The following is a 24,948-nucleotide window of genomic DNA, read 5'->3' as shown; positions in this document are numbered from 1 at the left end:
TAATCGTCAAATGAGAAGGGGAGGGGGGGGGGAGGATATATTATGGGTTAAATGGATGGATAAAATTTATTACTTCCAGTTTTTAATATAAAAGCTAGCTAACTAATTTAACAAAATTAGTTAATTAGTTATTTGTAATAAATAAATATTTTTTTAAAATATCCTTACTAATCAAATGTATTAGTTAGAACTACTATTGTTATAATGACTATCTTAAGAAAAAATTAATAAATATGTGGGAGACATGCGGCCGCTCTCTCGACCTCTCGCGTGCTTCTAAATCAAAGAAGAAAAACTTTGTTGTGAGCAACGATCACTGAAAAATGGAACTGGAAAGCAAACACAAAACACTAATGACGGCATGTGCAGCCCACTTAGCCTTCTTTTTGTTTGGAAATTATGTCATCTCCTACGCACGCAAAATACTATCACCAAGAAGAGAGCCTCCTTGCTTTAAAAAACAGCCGAAGAACCGAATTTGCATCCTATCATTTTTTATTGGATAGAGAAATGGATTGTTAAAATCCAATATCTTATTAAATTATGATTTTAAAATATTAATGATAAATTATCTGAAAATAAAAAAATAAACGACAGAATTAACAAAACCCAATAGATAGTGTTATAACATGAACGTACGATTGAAAGTTGAGAGAAAGAAGAGCCTCAGAATATTATGAATCCTTACATATACAAAATACAAATAAGTCTTTTTATAGACAAATCTTAAGCAAGAAAAATTAACCCTATAATCTTATCTAATTCAGTTTAATCCTAATATCTCAGATTTATTCTTATACGATAAATATAATCCTAGATAATATTCTCATTAACATAATAACTGAATGATCAATAAAATATAATAAATGACTGATAAAATATAATATTAAATAATTAATTAATTTGAGTATACTCCTCTAGTCTTATTTATAGGAAAAAGAAAGAAGAAACTTTTTGATCTTATTTATATGATAGAGAGAGAAATTTTCATATGAATCTATTATTATTGTGTTGAATGATTATATTATATATTAAATACAAATAAAATTAAAAAATTGTTAAATTCTAAATAAGTTTTAATAAAATTTAAAATTTTTATTAATCTGTTTAAACATATTGACAGTGAGTTTATAAATAATACTCCCTCAGTTCCTTATTATAAGAAACATTTGATGCTTATAGCATGTTCCATATATAAGAGACACTTATAAGTTATCTCTGTTTTTTTGTATTGATTTCCTATTTTACCCTTATTTATTTTGTCTCCAACTCATATTCTCTTTCTCTCTCTCACTTCTCTTTCTTTTAATAATTTAATTGTTCTCTCTCATACTTTATCTCCTTATTAATGGGGGCATTGTTGAAAAAAAAACATTATACTTTTTACATATTAATTATCCTCAACTAATTTTAACTGTTTTTAATCAGCATAATTTAATTATTTGCCTCTTATAATAAAAAACGGAGGGAGTAAGTAAAAATATCTCACAGATAAGTATTTACAACGTCGATCATGATGTCAACATCGGTACTTCCCATTTCCCAGCCTACCGAACCCTCGAAGTGACACACATTTATTAATATTATCTTCTTTTTCTCTTTCTCTTTGGCCAACGTTGTTAGTATAATGCTCTCTTTGATTTAAAAACTCGGTAGTGTTGTAAATATTATGTTGTGTGGATGTTCATAACTCCTTAGCTCTTTGGAATTCCTTCTCATGGTTAATGGCATTATACCTTATAACTCCCAAATTGAAGGGTTTCAAGTATTGATTTCCTATAACCTCCAATTGTACAATTATGTTGCTTAATTCCTTTCTTTATGTACTTGTAACTCTTTAGGTTAGTCTTCAATATTGGGGTCCTATAAATAGGAGATGATGTACACACATTTGAGACAATGAAGTGAATGAGAACTCCCCCTTAATTTCTCCTCCAATTTCCTCTTATTTTCTCCATCTCCCTCATCTCAATCTTTGTACTTTTCTCATTTTTCATAACACGTTATCAGCACGAGTTTGCTCTGAAGATTTGAGGTATGAGCCCTTTGTAAATTAATATATTCTTATAGTATATGATAATACTTTCAACTAACTTCTCCTTACCAATTATTCTTTTTATCTTATTATCACGTCTAATTTTAATTTTCTATATATTTGCTATATATTATGTTGTTCTTTTATGTTATTTATTAATTTATTCTTTATACTTTATTATCTCCCCATTGTGATAGTTTTATTTATTTTTTCATACTTGTTCTATTGTTTGTTTACATATATCTGTTTGGTTTATATTATGTCATTTTATATCTATCGCAGTATTATATATATGTGTGATTATATAATGTTATTTATATTTGATTATGAATTTTAATTTATTTAATTTATTTCATTACAATATTATTTAATTTCATTTTATTAAATGGCTAGAAGCCATATGTGATTAGATGACCAGAAGTCATATCACTTTTGCAATTGTTTTTTTGTGAAAGAACACTATGGATGCTTTTAAATGGAATGACAAGAAAAATCTATGGCACTTTGATGATTTGATAGTGACAAATATCAAAGCCCTAAAAGCTACATGGTGACAAATATTGAAGCTCTGAAAGCTACATTGTGACAAGTATTAGAGCCCCGAAGGCTAATAGTTCAAACATCAAATGGCATAAAAGAGCTTTATTTGAAAGATTTTTACTATAGTCCTGAAGACTAATATTTGAATAAATTGATTATGTGCTACTGAAAGTAAGGAACATGTCTATAAGAGTGATAGAAAGCATGCCCACATTATACAGTTGGAATTAATAATTAAAGGGCAATAATATTTGGTTTTAGCTATTAAACTATAATTGAGGAGATATTGATACCTCTATAGTCAAAAACAATTATGAGTAAATATTATAATATGACCAGAAGTCATATAGACAAATATATGTACCAATCTATTGAAAGTAAATGTTAAAATTGGTTATGAAATCAAAAGATCAAGAGATATTATGAAAGGTATGAAAATGTAGTTATAATGCCCAAGGTAATGTCTTATAGAGAAATATGTTCAAATTAGTCAAAGTTGAAAAATATAATTATAAGCCCAGAAGGCTATATCCAGAAAGCTATATGACATTACTTTAAATTTTTTGTGATTGATTGGTAGAAATATATTATTATAAGTATTTGATATTAAGATATTGAAAAACATTAAAAGTAGTTATTGGTCACTTTGAAATGTTAATTTATTGTGCCAATTTACTTGCATATTTATGAATATGAATTGTGAATATAATTTATTTTCATATCAATAGAATAGCCAAAAAAAAATATAGTCATATTATGATATTGGTACTTTATTGTGCTATTTGTGCACAAATTAAAGAGATGATATATTGTTCATATTTTGTTTATTTATATGCTATTTCTATGATCTTAGTTGGAATGATTCATTGTGATTTATTGACAATAAATTTTATTGTGAGCATTTGAAATTGTTTTGAGTTTAATTAAACAAGAAACTAGTTGAGAAAGAAAGGTTAAGTATTCATACAATGTGTAAGTAATTTTTCAAAAGATATATTTTGAGTATTACAAATTAAATAAATAATATATATTAATGTTAAGAAGTTTTGACAATAAGTTTAATTTTACATTTTATTCTCAGAAAGTTTATTTTAAAAGATATTCTATATTTGTGTTCTTTTTAATTATATGAGTTTGTTTATGAGAATAAATTAAGCATGTGCAAATGATAATTATAGTTTAAAAAATTATGATTATTGGATTAATTCAAACATTATTTAATTCTTTAAGTTCATACATTTTGAAAAAGTATAAAAGAAAATTGTATATCTACAATTAAATTAGTTTTTACTGTGACATTTGAGAGAAAAAATCATATATTTATGTCACATTTGAATTGAGAAAATGGAAATTTATTTAAATTTATGAGAAAATTTATTATAAATAGTTGATATTAATTTCGATTGGTTGGACAAAATCATCTTTGCAGTATGTGTAAATTCTATATATATTACAAGTTAAACTTATGATACTTATAACTATTTATTATTATGTATTACGATATTATTAAGATGAATTTGTCTCCTTATTCTTCTCAAATTACTTAGTTCCTGAAGAATTATGTGTAAAAATATTAATATAGTTCCTGAAGAACTAATACATATTTTTCTTTATGGGCAGATAAAGAATTAATGGTAAAAAAAAAATGATCCATTGATCTACATTAGAACTTCGGTTTCGAAAGAGTAGGAGAAGTAATAGCCTAATCGAATTAAAATCCATAATTATATATGAACTAGGAAGTACTTGGACTTCCAAGTGATAGAGGTTATTAGCCTATTATATGCTAGTTATTGTTTTTGAAATACATAAACAAGGAAAACATGTTTTTATGGCTCACACTTGAGGGGGAGACTGTTGAAATACAAGTGTGAGTTAATGTTAGATAGAGTTTTACTTGAAACTTGTTACAGTAAACCAGAAGTTTACTCGCCCAATTAATGTATAGTTGTGGTGGCTTGTCTGATTATCATAAATAATATATATGATGTAACAAATTATTGATGATTATGTATCAACATTCATTGAAGAACCAGAAGATTCTTCATGAATAGCCAACATATTATATGATCCAAGAATTCATATGCTGCTTATTCTCAATGAGAAATTGATTACATTGATATCACTAATTATGATTTAAAATGGATCTCTACATTTCTGGAGATATATCAAATTCAGATATATGGGCCCATACCAATAGCATGTAAACCATACAAGTATTTAATAAATTTGATAGATGCATCTATAAGATGGTTACATGTATTATTATTAATTTGCAATCTGAAGTTTGCAAAATTATTTGAGTAATCATTATGTTGAGTGCACAAGTTCCAGACTATGAGATCTAGAAAATTTCTATTGAAAAAGATTGTGAATTTATATCCTAGAATTTCAGTGATCAACATGTATTTGTTAGAAAAATAATTGAAAAGTCTACTTAACAGAACGATCTGGTAGAATTATTAGCCTCTTTGAATGGCTAGATCAATACTTTTGATAACAAGATCTTCATCTCAGGGTTGGCTTGTTTAGTTTGACATGTTGCAACATTTATGCAAATCAAGCCAATAAAATTCTTCCAATGAAATTGGATTTTGGTGAGGAGCCAAATACTTTCCATCTTAAAAGTCTGAATGTGCAATGCTTATGTCTATTGATCCACCACAATATACATAGATGGATATAAAAAAATTGGAATGAATGTTGGGTAAGAGCCTCCTTCTTCTTGTTTGTATCTAAAAGAAATAAAAGGGATGTTTCTGAAAAAAGCAAATGAATTGAGGAGACTCATACTGCATGATTAATTGATTGTCATTCGACAAAATTTTTCCAACATGAGGGGGAGAAATTGAGTAGCTGGAAAAGATAACATATAGAATGCATTACTATTATCAAGTATAGATCCTCAGATATATGAAAGTATGGACCAGAAGTTCATCAAAGAATGCATCCATGAGATATTACAAAATATGTGCCAGATGCTATTACTGACCTAAGTGAGTATTACTAAATCTCATATTCCAGCTGAAAATGCTCCAATTAATATAAATAAAAGTGAGACATGCCTGAAGCATGAGAGATTAATCGGTTCCAATATAATTATATTGAACAAAAAGGAGCATGAAATTTAAAAGTTATATTAAGGAGGCATGTGCTCTAGAAGAGTACTGAGACATAACTAGTTGGAAAAAAAAAGAGAGCCCCAAAAGAGGTTCAGGTACCTGAAAAGTAATGAAGAGATCTCAATAAGTTATGTCACAAGAGGAAAAATGGAACCAAAAAGATAAAGTTGTCGACAACGTTTTTGATAATAATATCACGTGATTTTAAAGAGGATCTTATATGAAAGTAGAAATTTGGCCAAAAGCAAAAGGAAAGAAGAAAAGATGCAATGGAAATATAATTATTATTTTAATATGTGAAAATTATGGACATGCAGTCGAAACACATCAAATACAAAGTTATGTGACATATGAATATTTTTGTGAAAATAAAGAATTTCACAAAGGTCCAGTGATTATGATTAGGCATAATATTTTGTGATGGATGCAATAATTTTTGCATATATTACTAGTTTGATAGTGTATGAAAAATGAAATATGCGTCTGTTAGATATCGTTATAGCCTATACATGTGGCTCACTAAATAATGAAGTTTACATGAGAATTCTTGAGGGATTTAAAATGCCAGAAGCATTTATATAGAAGAAAATCATCCAATGCTTAAAATATTATGTTGAATAAGATAATCTGAGTATACATATCTAGCTTAGAAAAATGTATTAGAAAATAAATAATTTTATATCTTACTTGACCCGAAGATCAAGTTATTGAATGCATCAATGATTGCAAAATGATTGATTTTGTTATGATAATTTTGTTTGCAAAATATATTCAACTAAATAGATTAGAAGTCCCATATATTTATTCTATAATAATATTTACATATATTGTCAATATTATGGTAAAGATAAGTTTCTGCAGGTATGCATGTGAATAACGAAACTGAGATTGAATATGTAGTTCTATGAAACTATTACATGATATCATTTTATTCAAATTAAATTAATTATGTCGATACAAGATATATTATAGTATTTTTCAGAATAAACTTTCTTTGCAGTTTTCTTAGTGCAAGTAAAGAATATATTGATAATTCCACATATCTAGAAGATATTAGAGGAATACATTTCAATATAATTTGATGACGACGTACTATGCATAGTTCAGCTAAAAAGAAGATATGCTTGAAAAGGCATTGGACAACTTGAGAAATTAGTATACTCTATTATGATAAAATGATAGAGAGTGATGCTATTGACATGGGGAGTAAAAGTGATGTTGTCATTAGGGGGAGTAAAGATCATGTTGTACTCTTTTCTTTAGTCAAGATTTTGTCCCACGGGGTTTTTCTGTTAAGGTTTTTTTAACAAAGCAGCTTCAATGTATATTGTGTACTCTTTTTCCTTCACTAGGATTTTGTCCCACTGGGTTTTTCCTAGTAAGGTTTTAATGAGGCACAATATTTGTTTATGAACATCCAAAGGGGAGTGTTGTAAATATTATGTTGTGTGGATGTTCATAACTCCTTAGCCCCTTGGAATTCCTTCTCATGGTTAATGGCATTATACCTTATAACTCCCAAATTGAAGGGTTTCAAGTATTGATTTCCTATAACCTCTAATTGTACAATTATGTTGCTTAATTCCTTTCTTTATGTACTTGTAACTCTTTAGGTTAGTCTTCAATATTGGGGGTCCTATAAATAGGAGATGATGTACACACATTTGAGACAATGAAGTGAATGAGAACTCCCCCTTAATTTCTCCTCCAATTTCCTCTTATTTTCTCCATCTCCCTCGTCTCAATCTTTGTACTTTTCTCATTTTTCATAACACGTAGCTTGACAATTATATTATCCGAACATCCCTCTCTCTCTCCCTGTACTTAGTCTCGCGCATCGATCAATGTGCAATTGCTTCTGCTTGGCTGACTTTTTAGTGATCAGCTTGGAATCTTTCAGCCGCGATCGCTTTTTTTTTTTGGTTGATCTGATTGGTTTTTTCTGAGGATTCTGCTGTTTGCATCACTCCTGTTATTTGTCTTCCCCGTCCTTTTCTGCGCATCGTATTCTCTGCTGGAGAATGAGTAAGAAAATTTTGATGAAGCATGAACCTGGTGAGTATGGTATCATTAAAAAATAAATATTATTACTTTTAATTTTAAATATAAAAACTTGATGATATTAAAAAAATTAATTAAGTTAATTATTTATAATAAATATGTATTTAATTTTTAAATATTCTCTTTGCTCATTTACATTTCACGTTTGAAATTTTCTCATGAAATAAAGCTCTCTTTATTGTATGCAATCAATAAAATTAAATAATTATAAATTTATGACACGGAGTGAATTGATATTTCATATATCCACAATATAAATTAATTTAACTAATTTATCAATATCAAAAAATGGTAATTGATTCGTTAAATCTTTTCTAAAATTAGAATTTTTTTTCAACTTTATCCATATTAAATGAGGTTATGAAAGAGAGAGAAAATACAAAAAATTATATTTAACCATTAATTGTAATGAAAAAAAAATAATATATAAGGATTAAATACTCTTTAAGTGACTTATTTTTGAATCAAACCGTTTTTCTGAAAGAGACTTGTCAAATATGAGAGGGAAAACCATATTGGAGGTACTTATACTTTTTTACAATTTTCAATTTGGTACCTATGTGTTTTTTGTTCTTAACTAAATCTTTAATTTTGCTCTATTAACATCATTAATTCTTATGTAGAGACTAAAAATATCAATAGAACAAAATTATAAGAGCTAATATTACTAAAAAGATAAAATTAAATGTTTAATTAAAAGGAAAAAAATACATAGGTACCAAATTAAAAATTGAGAGAAAGTATAGGTACCTTCAATATGATTTTCGCAAGAGGAAGTAGTTAGAACTTGAAAGGATAATAAATGAAAAAAGAATCTTACTACTGGCCTCCGGGCCCAGGGATCGCGAACAAACAATTAGGTACACGCACATATCCACTTCTGGTCTTGTTGTCTTTTTCATCTCACGTGACCGTTGTCTCAAATCATAATCCATCTCATCAGCTCCCTTTTTTAACCTCTTTTATCCCCCCCCCCCCACAACATATGTTCCCTCATTCAATAACATGTTTTACTTATTTACTTTTATTTTTATCTATTCTCCTCCTTTTATATATTTTAAACCCATATTTTTTAAAGTTGCAGAGAGTGAATTTTGTCTAATATTTAAAATTTCTTCAGCAAGAAAGCCGTATTGGATGAATATAAAAGTAACCGTCGCTAAATTGATTTTATTTTAGCATTGGGAATTTTTCCACAAAGGCAGATTAAACTTAACGTTAGAATAATTTCATATGATTACCTCATTCAACGTTACAAATATGCGTATGTATATATGTTATTTAGTTGTAACCGATATAAAAGGTGATATCTGCGTGGGTTGTTTTATTGATGTAAACTTAAAACATCCTACTCCTTTAATATTTAATATAAGACTCATTTAACTAATTTGATTAGATTAAGGAAGTTAGATAAGTTAGTTAATTATAAAAAATATGACACGTTTTTCCTAAAATACCATAATTATCTTTCTTAATACTCCCTCTTCCTCTTCTACTTAATTATGATTGAGGGAGTATTCATAGGAATAATTTAGAGAAAATTGATAAATATGAGAAATGGGTCTTATATTTAGGATCAAAACCAACTCAATAATTGGGTTCTATATTAAAGATCGGAGGAGTATTATATTCTTATACACAATCCTCTGCAAATAGATATAAAAAGTCTTCCTTAGTCGATGTAAAAAATACTACCTCCCATATTGCTTCTTTCCATGACAAAATAAAAGAGGGTCAGCAGTGAAACAAATATTATACTCTAATGTTAAATTCATTGATCTTTAATACTCTTCTCCCTCTCTCCCTCTCTCGCTCTATATATGTATATATATCTGTTAATTTTCAAGCTTCCCAATGTATGTAAGCTTATATGGACAATGCTTCTTGTGTTTCTTCACTGCAGTCCATTGGTTTCGCTGTTCTCCTGGAGTATGTCTCATCGGTTTGGTTAAAGCGAAATGCCATCAATGGCTTCTGCTTGGCTGACTTTAGCATTTGGCTTGAAATCTTCCAGCCACTTTTGGTTTCCTAGCTAGCTAGTGAACATTCAGGTTTTTACTTTCAATAAATAATGAAGTTCAGATAACAGAATTTTCAAATATATTTATTCATAAGGTTTTTGTATATTAGTTTATACAATTAGATTCAATGCATTTTTATTGCGTCTCCGAATTCCTCCAGTATATAATGTTTTTAATAATTGGAGCTTCCGGGTCTACCATCTTCAATAGCGTACCTCCTCCCCATGTTGAGTTTCGTGCATTATTGCTTCTTCGGGATTTGAGCTCCAAGAAGAGCTCCGGTGAGAGTTGGATAAAAGTTGCTGCAGAAGCAACCAAACAAGCGGTGAGTGGAATGAAAGAGGGTGAGGGAGAGAGTGAGTGAAATGAAGGAAGACAACCAAACTAGTTCTGTACCAATCTGACACAAGCAGAGAGAGGAGCGGGGAAAAAGAGTGAGGAAGACGGTAAGGTTGCGTTTGGTTGAAGGGGGGGGGGGGAGGAGAAAAGGAAAAACGTGTCTCTCGCGTCATTTGATTAGAAATTTTAAAGAGAATCCCCTTACCTTCCTTCTTTATTCCCATTTTACTATTTTAGTTTTCATACACATTTGAGTTTTTTAGAGGAAAGTCAAATTTTATGACCAACTTGCTCTCATATATTTTATGATATTCCATCTTTACTCACATCAAAAAATTGAAACTCCACGTATCCACACTCATTCGCTGTTAGGAGGAAGTAGTTCATGGCATTGAACTATATGTTGGGCTTGCGTGAGCGCTTACAGAGTTACAGTTGAGCTTTTTTTCTTTCCTTTTAAAATTCCATTTCACAAAAACAAATAAATTAAGATATGAGTTTTCACTCCCCCAGGATGCGTGGAACTAATGCGTGAAGATGCTGCTTTAACTGTTTCCTAGCTGCTGGTCAGCGTTTTCCAAGTTTTCTTGGCCCCTCGATGTTTTTAAAAAAAAATGCGTTTTGATCAGATTTTAATATTTACTGGTCATTTTGCTTGAACCAAGTTTAGATAAAAAATTTCATAATAATACTTCTATCCAAAGAAATATTTAATCAACTGGCTTCACTCAAATTTGTTGATTTGATCTTCTAAAAAGCATATTTTTAGTCCTTTAATTCTAAATTTTTTTAAAAAAATGATAACATGAAGATCTTAACTTTAATTTTCAAAATATCCATGATTGTTACAAGAAATCATCATTAAAGCCTAATGATTTTAGCGTTCAAAGGCCAAATGTGTGCCTTTTAAATTTAAAGGACCAATTTGAAACCTTGTACAAAATTAAAGGACCAAATATATACTTTAGTGTAATTATTATATCAATTAGAGATAGAAAAATATCATTATATCAATTCCTTTATATACATATTAATATATTGATATGTGAGTCAATTGTTATAAATTATGCAATTTGAAATAAGGTATAAATCAATTTATATCTTCATCAAAAAAATTAATTTATATAAAATGGATGTAAAAAAATAGAAATTAATATATAAGGGTATAACACTAAATTAGTTATTATCTCTTCTTTCTTCTCGAACCAAACAAGAAATCATTAAATATTTCTCTCCTCCTCTCTTTTCTAATCAAACTAAACAAGGTAGCATTAACATCCTCCTACCCTTCTCCACCTTTCCCTCCCCTCCCCTCCTAAAGTTATATATATTTTTGTTTCCAAAGACCTTTTCCCGAATAATTTTAAAATCTAGTAACTCCCAAAATCCTAAACTTTGCGTTGGATCTAATTCACTTTGAAAATCTGTTATTTATGTGAAGGCACTAATTAATAAAACATATATAAATGGAAATCGAAAAGGCGTGAGCGCACTGATTAAGTATTTCAATCCTTTGGAAATCTTGGAGGCAGGTCGGCACATCAATTGGGGAATGGAAATAGTGACCACATTTCAGTTCTACTTCCCTGTTAATATTTATAGACGCACAAAACTAACTGCCCATCATGGCTAGCTTTATCCTCATCTATTTGATGCATTTGTTATGGAATTCCTCTATCTCTTTTCTGCTCTCAGGCACCCATGTTAATTTTTCAGTCTAAATTAAAGTTGTGTTCATCTTTTGGTTTTATCAGTCGTCACTGTTAGCGAAAGAAATCAATATGGGTGCAAAGAGATAGAGGAATTTGTGTTAAATGTTAAATATGCAAGTGACGACACATTGATGATGAACCATTTGATTGATGATGAACCATTTGATTAATTTGGAGCGACGATGGAGCACACAACTACGTACACACCACATATTTTTAATGCAGCTTTTGCTCAATGAGGACTCTTATGTATTTTGCTAATTAAATAAACTAATTTTCTGTATCTAAAATAATTGGTCTCTTTTGGTTGGAAAAATTGTAAATAAAGATCCCCAAATATATAAAATTGTGATTTGAGACTTTTAATGTGAAAAATAACAAATAACGACCAGATCTTATTTTTGCAAATATAAAATCATGGTGAAATGTCTGAAATGCCCTTCATTGAAATGACAAGTTGACTATGAGAAATGACAAGTTCACTTTAGCGAATGACAACTTTAGTAGACTAAATCACAACTTGGTTGAGAGTATGCCAAATGACGAGTTAATTATGGGAAATGATAAGTTCACTTTAGTGAATAACAATTTCAGTAGACCAAATTACAATTTGGCTTAGAAGTATTTTAGACATTTCACTCACATTTCATATATAAAAAATAGAACTGGGTCCTTATTTGGTATTTTTCAAGTTTAGGGTCTCAAATCATAATTTTACATATTAAGAGGTCTTTGTTTGCAATTTTCTCCTTTTGTTTCCCCTTTTTTTTTGTTTTTTTCCCCCTAATCTTCTTTTAGTCCTGTTATCTTTTTCATTGAAGTCCTCGCTATGCCTCTCTCTCTGTCCTCCCATATATATGATCGTGTGTTCTCATTCTCCTAAAAAAACATTCTGTATGCAACATTACAATATTCAATAAATTAACGTTAAAAGTCTTCCTTAATCGATGCACAAAGTCCTGTTCTGATTGGATCTTTCCAAGGGTTTTTGTTGCTGATTTCTTTCTGCCCTTTTCTACATCCTCTTCTCTGCTGGAAACACAGTAAATTTTGATGAACCTGGTGAGTATGATATCTTGTTACATTTATCTTAAACTTGCATTTTTTTCTGGATTTTTCTGAGGTGGGGAATGGCTGCTGTGCTATTTCCAGAGACTCTACTTACAAATGGCTGAGTCAACTCCAAATTAATATTGTTGAATTCACCTTAATCCGTGCGACAACAAACTCATTTGTGAGCCTAATCCATGAATAATGTGGTAGACACAGTCAATGCAAAAAACATATCTTATTCCATAGCATGGGGAAAAATAATAGGGAACAAAGAAGTGCTCAAAAATGGTTTTTTCCCAGCAGAATATTAAATCGCTAACACCTATCATAATGGATTTTTTTATTTTAGTAATTACCTCTTGTAAAATGCTGAAGAATAATGTGCAAACTCTCCGTGGACGGTTCCTTGATGAGTGTCAGAAACTGCTAAGCCTAATGTACAGTGTCTTGGGTGCAAAAGGAGTACAAGAATCACATCTTCTGGAAGAAGCTTGACCTATATATTCTCGTTGTTTGTAAATTTAATGTCTTGTATAGCTCCATCGAGGGTCTCTGTTTCAGGTGCATATGGAGTACAAGGTTTTCCTGATATGAAGAATAAATCCAAGTGACCATGGCAAAAGAAACAAAATGTAGAAGAAGATAATGGTACTGAATTGGTTTTCCTGGCTGAAGGATTTTAGAGCCAAATGAATCATTTAGCCGACAAAGACATGGTGGATGATGATAAATTACACAAGTAACATTGTTGCCTGATTCTTTTTACGATAAAGAGAGAACTTTGTAGTTTAACTTCTCAATAATTCAAATTCTAGTAAAAAATGAATTTCAGAAAACAGAATTTTTAAATATGTTAATTCATAAGGTTATTGTATTAGTTTATACAATTAGATTTAATGCATTTTGATTGCGTCTCCGAATTCATCAATGTTTTAATAATTGCAGCTTCTGTGTCTACTGTGTTAGTAGCTTGCCTCCTCCCCATATTGAGTCTTTTGCTCTGTTGCTTCACGATGTGGGGGCAATATTAACATGAGACCGTTGCCATCATGAGTCTGAGTCAGGACGCTTAAATGATGAACCACCATTGATGACCAGGACCTCCAATGATACTACTTCACAAACGAAGGCTCTGAAAATATGAAACTCAACGAAGTTTTAAATTGCTCTGTGCGAGCACCACTGCAACTGAAGAGACCAGAAACACGACACGCGATGTCCATTAAACTGGTGGAGTGACTGCTTAGATCTTGAATAGGGCCATGACGGAAACAGATATTGCAGTAGGAAACGGCAGTGAGCAGAGCATCTGAAAGGGTCGGTGCTTCACAGTTGGAAGGGAAAAACTTCATTGAGGAAACAGAACCTGCACTCACTATGACCTAAAGCTGTTTTGGATAAAAAGAGGGAATGGAGGCATGGATTTACAGCAAGAGGCATACTTGGCTCACTAGCTACCTTCTCTCCTGACCTTTACTTTCTGACCCACATGCCCCAGACATAGTGAGAGTGAGGCAAAGGCTGAAGACAAGAGAGCGTACTAATGAACTATTAGTAAAAAGATAATACAACTTTCTGGAGGTCGTTTGATTTTTTACTTTGCTCATAAATATAAAACTCAATCTATTTTACTTCTTATATTTATCTTTTTTTTTCCAAGGTAGTCCTTATAATAATAGTAATTTTATACTTGATTAGCAAGGATATTTTAAAAAAGACAATACCTATTTATTACAAATAACTTACTTAATTAATTTTTTTAGCCTATTCAAATTAGTTAACTGACTCTTATATTAAAGACCAGAGGTAGTACGTAGATTAAGTTCCTTATATCCATTATGTCATATTATCGGTAGTAGGAAAAAATCATGTCATGTTCTCCAATCACATATGACCATATATCCTATTTTTAAAATATTACAATTAAAGTATGGATCCACGTCATACAAGGAGAATTTTTTTTTTTGGGTATACGGATACAAGGAGAATTTAACATAATTGATAATTGATATAAGGAACTTTTTTTTTTTTTGATGCATGATATGAGGAACTTGATATAAGTATTTTTCTTAATAAAATAACCAAATTAGATTACCTGTGATTCTAGCCCGCTCTACTTTAAACAGCCCAATACAATGAATGTGTGGGCTTCCTTTTTCTTTTTAAATTGACCCAAACTTGACGCAGCTGTCCTGATCCATACAAAAATTAAAACCGTTACAACCAAATGCCTCTTATGCCCTTCGCCCCCAACATCATCAAATACAAAATAAGCATTACTGCCTCTCGTCTTGAATATAACTATAAGAACTGGATAATAATTTACAGAGGTTCAAAAATAGTTTGGTTTTGTTTTTCAAAATTGTTCCAGTCCCCAGTTAAATTCTGTGTTGTAGGTCAATAGATCTGATCTAATTCGACTCAATCATAAAATCATTTCATAGTTCAAACTGAAGTTTGAGCAACAATCTAACTCATTTGACTCGGTTTTAACCAAGGAATAAAAAAACTAGAATAGATACTGAACCGGTTGAGATAGTAGGTCATTGGTTAATAGTCGGACCGGCCATATTAAAATAATACAATTTAATTGACAATAATAAAATAAAACAATATTCATAATTAATCACTCAAAAAATAAAAGCAACATCTGCCGAGAGTTATATATTATATAGTTTTTATAAAACATAAAGCAGATCACAAAGTGAAGTTATATCATATTTAGGATTACAATCTGTATATAACATTTTTTTTAAAGAAAAACTAGAATCATACAAATCATATTCAGAAAATAAACAACGGATATTTGCTTCATTTCTACGCCTTAAAATGTGAACGGATAGAAAAAATGAGAGAAGCAGAGAAAATTAGGCAAGAATGAGAGAGAAGCGAAAGCCAAACCTTAGGTACATGGGAGTACAGAGTAGATGAGAGGAGAGAAGGCGTTGTTGCGGTGGCTGCGATTTTGCGAATCTCCGCATGGTGGCTGAGTAAAAAAGGGGGTAAGTCGTGAGAGGTGAGTGAAGCAGGACGAATCAAGAATAAGTGTGAATCACAAGAGAGAAAAAGACGAGTGAAAAAGGGAGAGGGGAGAGGGGAGATTGGGAGAGAGAGAGAGAAAGGGTATGGTGTGGGGAGCATGAGGAGTGAGGTTAGTGAAGTTGAATTTTGGCCAAGGATTTTAGATTTGGGGGAGGCAAAGAGTATGGCTGAAGATTTGCAGGAGTTAGCCTGCTGTCTGCGATGAGAGTTGTAATTGTGCTTATTTTTTTGATATATTTTTTAAATGTAAAACGATGTTGTTTTCTAAAAGTGGGAGAATAAAATTATTAAATCAAGCAACCCATCTCAACTGGTGGTTACCCGGTTTTTACTGATTAAACCGGTTTTTTACCAATTTGATCATAGGTTGTTTTTTTTTTCTCTTAACCAAATTGGATGAAAGATCGGTACATCGGTTTTTTGGTTAAACCAGCCTGTCCGATCCGTTTGTTTTTTTTTTTCTCCATCGGTTTCAACATCGTTTTTAAAAGAATCTTACATAATAGAATGGATCTTTTTGTTATTGATGGATATTGAGGGATAAAAATAATGTATAATATATAATATAATCTCTCTCTCTCTCTTTTTCTCTCCAAGTATAATACATTGGAAGAATCATACTGGAGATACTTATACTTTCTTTTTATTTTTAATTTGATATCTTTGTGTTTTTTTCTTTTAACTGAATCATTTAATTTTGCTCTTTTAACAATATTAGCTCTCGTAATTTTGCTTTATTAGTAGTTGTAGTCTTTATACAAGGATTAATAATATTAGTAGAATAAAATTAAAAATTTAATTGAGAAAAAAACACATCGGTACCCCCAAAATAATTTTTCCTGTGAGAAGTGAGAAGCTAAATTCACTGGGAGTGGTAATGTGGGCGGCCCACAGATAGCATGCTGAAAAGGCCCATCTTCAAGTATCGAAGCTCGCTTAAAACCAACCTGCCACATTTATCTACTTCTTTATTTTCTAATTTTTCACATTTTCCCTGCACAATATTTAAAAAAAAGTAATGAAATCCTTGTTTCTCCCTGAAATACTTAATTAAAATTAACAAATATTCAAAATTTTTATTCTACAAACAACATATGAGCTTACCTCACAGCTTAAAAAGACCCACATAAAAGTGGTCCTTCATCCCGCCAACTTGAGCCCGCCATTTGGAAGGGTTGAGCCCGTTGCTCTATGGTTCACCCACATTTGAGCGAAGCTATCGGGACGGCCTTGTATTCTGCACCGAGAGTTCAAAGAGAACACATTTTTTCCGATAATATGGGAAATGCACATTAAAAAACGAAGGTACGTTGAGGGAAAGTTTTAACATCCTGTAGGACATAAATATATATATATATACGGGAGAATTACAATGAAGTCCCAAGCAAAGAAAACAATTAAAAAGCAAGTCCCAGAGGTTATCATTCTCACTAGAGGACTTGTAATTATAGGCCATTGAGGTTGTTATTGAGACTTTTTGGTAATTATTTCTCTTTTGTGGGACTTGATTATAATTCCCGCTATATATATTTATATAAGGGACCAATCTGTTGTCAACGGAAACTAGTTTTCAATGCTTTTGTGGATTAATGTACGAAAGTTTTTTCTGAAAATAAAATGTTACAAGTTCAATCATGCTTATAATTTCAGTAAATCAGTGCCGGCTCTTTTTAGGTAAATAAAGCACAAAAATTTAAGTACAAAAGATTTTGTGGACTCAAGGTTTGAAAATGGGAAAATGGCACAAAAATAATTCTTAAATTTGGAAATCCCCGAATGAACACTTGAATAATGAAAATTCCTCTTTAATCATATATGACAAAATTGGGATTTGCAAGTTAAATAGAATGACAAAATTGCCCTTTTCAATAACAAAACTTGAACGTCACATTCATTAGCATCAGAAGAAGTTTGGTGGCAAGGAAGGGAGATAGAATGCACACCAACCGCTGGCTTGAAGGTGAGAAGAAGGTGGGAAACGAAAGTGTAAATATTTTTTTTCCCTTAAATTATATGACTCTTCTGATCCTCCTAACAGCACTAAGGTGGTGTTCTTTTTTTTTATTTGGATGATTTTGGATTCTAGGTAAATCGAAGATTTGAAGGATGTGAAATGTGGCATTATGTAAGTTGAACGTTGTTTACATTGGGGTGTTGGTTCTTCTTTTTTAGGTGTGAGAATGGCTAGAAATTTGAACATATAGCTTGGTTAGTATGGGATAAGGTTTAGAATGATATGTTTGTTGGGCTAGTAGATTGTAGTTCAAGCAAATTTAAAGAAGCTCTGTGATGACTATGTAGACGAGAAGTTTGAATTTCAACAGTAATGATATTATGAAATGTGTTGTTAATGGCAAAAGTAGAATTGTGAAATGCTATATTAAAGTTGTTAATGCAAGAAATGACTGTGTTGGGCTGATTTTGGGAACTGATGAAATATCTTTATTAAAGAACTAACATTGTGATGAATTTTTCTTCTTCTTTGTTGTAGGGTAGAACACAAAATGACATGTAATATTGGGTTAACATCTTCAAAGACACTTGTTTTGATTTTTCATATTAGTAGAAACTTTTTTAAGAATGTTAAAGATAAAGTGAAATATAATAGTGGGAGTATGAGAGTTAAAACGATAAAAGAGGGATAAAACTTAAAGGTATATGTTTAAAAATATAATAGGTTAAGTGTTCTTACATCTACCTAAAACCAGCAGACTTTTTGGAAGGCCTAGAATTAGCAGGTAGGAATTTGAATTCCAAAATAGGAAGTTTATTTTTTTGAAGATCATTTTTTGTTTTATATGCAAATATTTTGCAACCCTTCATATTTTTTTTTGGATGAAGGGTTGTGGCATATGCTTTATCATATTCTAAATAATGTGTATATTGATTTCAGTGACAAGAAAACTTTAAGTGAAGTAATAATGTTAATATTAACTTGTCATTGATTATATACAAAGTTAATACTGTTATAAAGGGTTTGATTTTTGGGAAATGCCATAATTGAAATTGTTATTTGCTTTAACAGTGTTGTTAATTATTGTAGAACTTGCAAGGCAAGAGTGCACTTGATGTTCATGTTTCATATTCGTGTCTTATATTTGTAGTGTCATCTTCCTATGAAATGAGTTAAAAAAAATGGCCAATAATGATTATTTGCCTTTATGCGAGTTGTTAAAGGTTATACAAAAGTTGTTAATAGCGTCATTGAAGTTGTAAGAATGGTTATTTTTGCATTTTATTTTGAATTTCTGTTGTTAAAAGCGATATTAAAATTGTTAATTGAGATAATGAACTTGTTAAGTAACCAATATACGAGAGTTGTAAAATTTTCTATTTATGATTATACAACCTATTTCTTCAAGTTCTAAGCTCTAATATGAGGTGGTTAATGGCTATACAAGTGTTGTTAATAGCTATATTGAAATTGTTAACAAAGTCACTAGAGTTGTAAAAATGACTATTTTTGTATTTTCTCGAATTCCTATTGTTAAAGGTGATATTGAAGTTGTTAACAGAGATAATGAACTTATTAACTACTATATGAGAGTTGTATAATTCTCACTCATGATTATACAATCTATCTTTTTAAGTTCTAACAAGTTATGAGAAAAGGTAGTTAATGGCTATATAAGAGTCATTAATAGTTATATTAAAGTTGTTAACAGTATTATTGAAATTGTAAAAATGACTATTTTTGTGTTTCCTCAAATTTCTATTGTTAAAGGCGATATTGAAGTTGTTAATAGAGATAATAAACTTGTTAACTACTATATGAAGGTTGTTAATAAAGTTATGAACATTAACAAAAATTTTATAGTGAATAAGTAAGGCATTTTTTGCATTACAACTTTTGCAGTAATTAACAACGCATTGAAAACAAATAACAAGTTCAGTTATGACATTTTCCAAAAATTAGAGCCTCACTGACAATATTTATAGCATATACAATCAATGATAAGTTTTCACACCACAACTATTAACATCAATATCAAACCATTCGTATCATTGGCCTCAAATTTTCAAGTTTTAATCCCTCTTTTATCATTTTCACTCTCAAACTCTCACCACTATATTTAACCTCACTTTCAACATTCTTAAAAAGCTTCCAGCAATATAAAAAATCAAAGCAAGTTTCCTTAAGAACATTGACCCAATATTAGGTGTCATTTTGCATTCTAGCATGTAACAAACAAGAAATTTTTTTATCATAATATTAATTTTCTAACAAAGATATTTCATCAATTTCCAAGATCAACCCAACATCACTTCTTGTATTAACAATTTTAATATAGCATTTCACAACTTCACTTTCACTATTAACCACACACTTCATGAATTAGTACTACTCACATTTGAACTTACCATCCACATAATCATCACCGAGCTTATTCAAATTTTCTCAAACTTGCCTAGAACCCATACCATATCCAACATTAACCAAACCATATGTTCAAATTTCTAACTATTTTCATACCTAAAAAAAAGAAAACCATCAACCAACTTGAAGAACCTTTGAGTAATGCCGCACTTCAACTCTGTCTGAATTTTTGATTTACCCAGAAACCCAACCCATCAAAATGAAAAAATTCCAATACCACAGTGATGCCAGGAGGATTAACAAAGGCATATGATTCCAAAAAAATACAAAATTTTGTTTTCCACCTTCTCACCTTCAAACTAGCAACTGGCCGTGCGTTTCCTCTCCTTCTCTTCCTTTCAAGCTGATAAATGTTATACCCACATTTTTGCAATTGATATAGGCAATTTGGTCATTCTAGTAAACTTGCAAACCCCTATTTATTTATATATGATTAAAAAGAAATTTTCATTATTCTTGCAAATCTCTATTTAGTCGTATATGATTAAAATTGAACTCATTAAATTTTTTTTTCTCATACCAAACATACTATAAATGTTTCTCCCTCAGTGGCCTTATTATTACAGCAACACCCCCCACTCCGAATCCCTCCATATATAACTTGGGTGGTGTTGCATGAACTGGTCCAATATTTGGAGGGAGAAAGAAGCAACGAAAGAGCCTGGAGATGGAATTTGTCATCATAATGTGGAGAATGAAACTGCAGGGATCTCCTCAAGTAATGAAATTAAATTGTCAAAGAAGAAGGTGTTAAGGAGAATATAAAGAGGAGTCTCCGCAAAATGGCCCAATCCTTCTATGTAAATGGACAGGTTTTGTTTTGTAGCTACTAGCTATGTAAAATTTGGTCAACCCGCTGATAATATAAAATATTATCAAACTTTTCAACCAGCTGATAAAATAAAACGTCATCAAACCCTTCAACCAAAAAAAAAAAACAAGAAGAATAAGAGAAAATTATCACGATTTATGAGAGGTGACGTCAAGTGAGGTTTGAACGATATGTTTCGTGAAAGAATCTGGAATAATAATAAAAAAAATTAACATCTAAATTTTAATAAGGTTTTGTCGTTTTTTTATGAAGCCTTTATAATTTTACATGATTTTTAATTTGGCCCCTGTAGCTTTAGGTGACTAGGAAAAAAGAAGGGGAAAAAAATACAAGAACCTGATTAAAAATCATATGAAACTATAAGAATGTAATAAACAATTACTACAATCTGATTGGAAATCAGATGAAACAATAAGTAGCAAGATGAAATTGTAAAAATGTCGGCCAATTAATTCTCCCTATAATTTAATATCTCTCTCTTAGTTAGTTGCCATGACATTGAGAAGCTGTGGCTGGCCAAATCGACCTCACGTTCCGAGAAACCTCAGATGCTCCTGACGGGAGATGTTTTCAAACACGAAGGGGGTGAAAGGGACTGAAAGTATAAATTAAAAAGAATAGGCAAGCACCGTCATTTTATTTAGATTTTTTCGCATAATTGATTTACGTAATGAAGTGATTATGTGAAACAAGGATGGAAGGGGGAAGAAAGAGAAAGGCAAGGGAGGAAAAATATGAGAGAGAAAATTGACACAAAAAAAAGGACGCATCTTTTATGTCATCAAAATAAATAACCTATTTAGAGAAGTTAACGTGCTATATATAAATTTTTTTAATATTTTCATATTCTTTGATTCTAAATATAAGACCTATTTTGTGACTGAAGGAGTAGTTAACTATATAACAATATTTGTTATGCCTTGGAGATTTTAATTTATTTGTCGTGACAAGGGGATGGTTGATGAAAGAAAGAGATAAGGATGAAATGTGTAAGCCCTGAAAACTGAATTAATTAGCTTTATCTGAATATAAGACTTTGACTGTTAGCAGCATACCAGCCTCAGGTCCGTTTTATTCTAGATTCACATTTTTTGGGGTCCTTTTTACATGTATTAAAAAGGGTGAGCCAGCAGCTTGATTCATTATTAAATGTCATGATTAATTATTCTTAAATTATAAAGGCCTCAGGCAGACCACTCCTAGTTAACGCAATTATTTATACTATCTTTAATCTAGAAAATCAATAGCTTGAAAATTATAAAGGCCTCAGTCAGACCTCTTCGGATGCTTCTCCCATAGTTGAAAAAATCGAACGGTCAATAATCAGAGGAATTTGCATTTTCAGAGAAGAACGGCACGAAACTTCATCACAAATCCTCCAGTGTTCGAGCCTCTATTTTTACCGTAGAGATTATTAGTCCCTCTTCGGATGCTTCTTCAAATTGGAACCCTCTATTTTTAATCTAGATTTGCTGTACTCAATCGCTCCAAGGTACTTAGAAAACATCTCTGTACTGTTCTGAATGAAAGCAAAAAAGGGGGGGGGGAGAGAGAGATAGTCAGAGTATCTTGATATATTCACAAGCTTGCTTTGACATATAATGATTAAAAATAAAAACATGAAGCAGTATAAAATTCGAGATGTGATAATATAAAATGCATAGAATGATATAAATTCCAGAGGTGATGATATAAAAACATGAGGCAATATCACATGCTTGCTTTATGCCGCCAAAACCATAAATGATTATGTCAATATAAAATACATAGAGGTGAAATATTAATAAGTCGAAAATTTAGTAACATATATAGCCCTAGCTAATTTCTATGCGCAAGATAAGGTAAAGAATCAGAGGGATCAAAATTATAGATAAACAAAAGCAAGATAAAGTAAAGATAAAGTGTTTTTGTAATCCAAGGTCCAAACTTTGGTGAATGAAACTCAAGAGATCCAAAGTCAAGCTCCTTTTTTAATTTGCTCAAATATACCGTTAGTATTATTTTTAATTATTACTTAACGATAATAACGGGAGCGTGTTCCGTGTGCGTTATGTACTCACATGCGTAAGTAAATCAACGATAAATTTTACTTTTTATTTAAGAACATAATGATGTAACTTCTTGCCGACAACGTTATTGTTTTATTTTATTAGTTATGATACATTTTGGAGAAAATGACACAAAAATAACAATTAAACTTGAAAAATCTCAACATGGTTATTTGAATTTGCAACATCCCACTTTAGGCATAAGTGATCAATTTGGGATTATAAATTTGCTGAGATAACCATGTTGCCTTTTATTTTATTTGTTGTTTTTCAAAAAACCAAGTGCCCCCAGCCAGTGGTGCTCAATGGAGCTCAGGTGGCCGCCGGAGCTTCGTCACCAAAGCTCTAACCACTAGCAACAATTTTTTTGAAAATTTTTACAACTTCAGTAATGGTTAACAAGTTCTGTAATGCTATTAATAAGTTTAGTATAGCAGTTAATAATAAGTTTTCCAGAAAATTCAAAAAGTAGCATGTTTATAATTTCAATAATGCCGTTAAAAAGTTCAGTATAATATTTAACAAGTTTTCTAAAAAAATTCAAAAAGTTGCATTTTTATAACTTTTGTAACTACTTTTTTTGAAAATTTTTACAACTTCAATAAAACAGTTAACAAGTTTTGTAATGTTATTAACAAGTTCAGTATAGTAATTAGCAATAGGTTTTTTAGAAAAGTCAAAAAGTAGTATTTTTACAACTTCAATAATACCGTTAAAAAGTTTTGTAACTTTATTAACAAATTCGGTGTAACATTTAACAACAGGTTTTTTAGAAAATTCAAAAAGTGGTATTTTTACAATTTCAGTAACACGGTCAACAAGTCATATAATGATGTTAACAACTCCTATGACCATAACAATTCTCAAGTCATTTAACTGATTGTCGGTAGGCGATCGGAGCTCCTATGACGGTTGCCACCAGAGCTCTGGTGACCAATGAAGGCATTTGGTTTTTTAAAAAACAATAAATAAAATAAAAGATAATATGGTTGTTTCAGCAAATTTACAAATTTTAAATTGGTTATTTATGTCTAAATTGGGATTTTGCAAATTCAAGTGACTATTTTGAGATTTTTAAGTTTAAGTGCCATTCTTGTGTTATTTTCCCTATATTTTATTTTATTTATTATTCTAGCGTATTTTATTTTACATGCTCCAATCAAACCTACAATAGAGTTGGCCCATTATTTCATTGCGCAAAATTTTGGCCTTGGAAGGTTATTTTTAATTAATTTAAGATGTCAATTTTTTTTACTAATTTAATGTATTCAAGAATAAAATACAATTTTTAAATTTAAAACTATAGACCAATTCACTCAAAAACAAAAAGGAAAACTATAGACCAAGACGAGTCCTAACCGAACAAAACACAATAAACTGCCCCATGTTGGATTGAAAGCTAATGTCCAATCTATTTTCGTCATCGGTTGATGCCAACAGAACAAAACATATTCATCAAGTGACGAGGAAACATCCAGGCAGAAAAGTAATTACACTTAAGGGCTCCAAAATAAGAAATCATGAGAAGGGTTTTTTAAAATTTTTTTTTTTCAAAAATGGTATATATGAAAATGGCTCATATATTGGACTGGAAACATAATGAGGTTTAAAAATAAGATGCTCAGTAATCAACACTGAAAGCTGAATGGTAACACACATCATCCAAACTGATATACTTTCTTCATGATACCCAAAAACATATTCTCATTACAAGTCAGTTGGTGCTTGGTTTGCTCGGCTTACTTAGCTGGTTATGTTCAAGGAA

This window comes from Neltuma alba, unplaced genomic scaffold, assembly GCF_004799145.2.
Source record: "Neltuma alba isolate B1F8T4 unplaced genomic scaffold, ASM479914v2 tig00001249_pilon, whole genome shotgun sequence".
Lineage (NCBI taxonomy): Eukaryota > Viridiplantae > Streptophyta > Magnoliopsida > Fabales > Fabaceae > Neltuma > Neltuma alba.
This window is presented reverse-complemented; position numbering follows the sequence as displayed.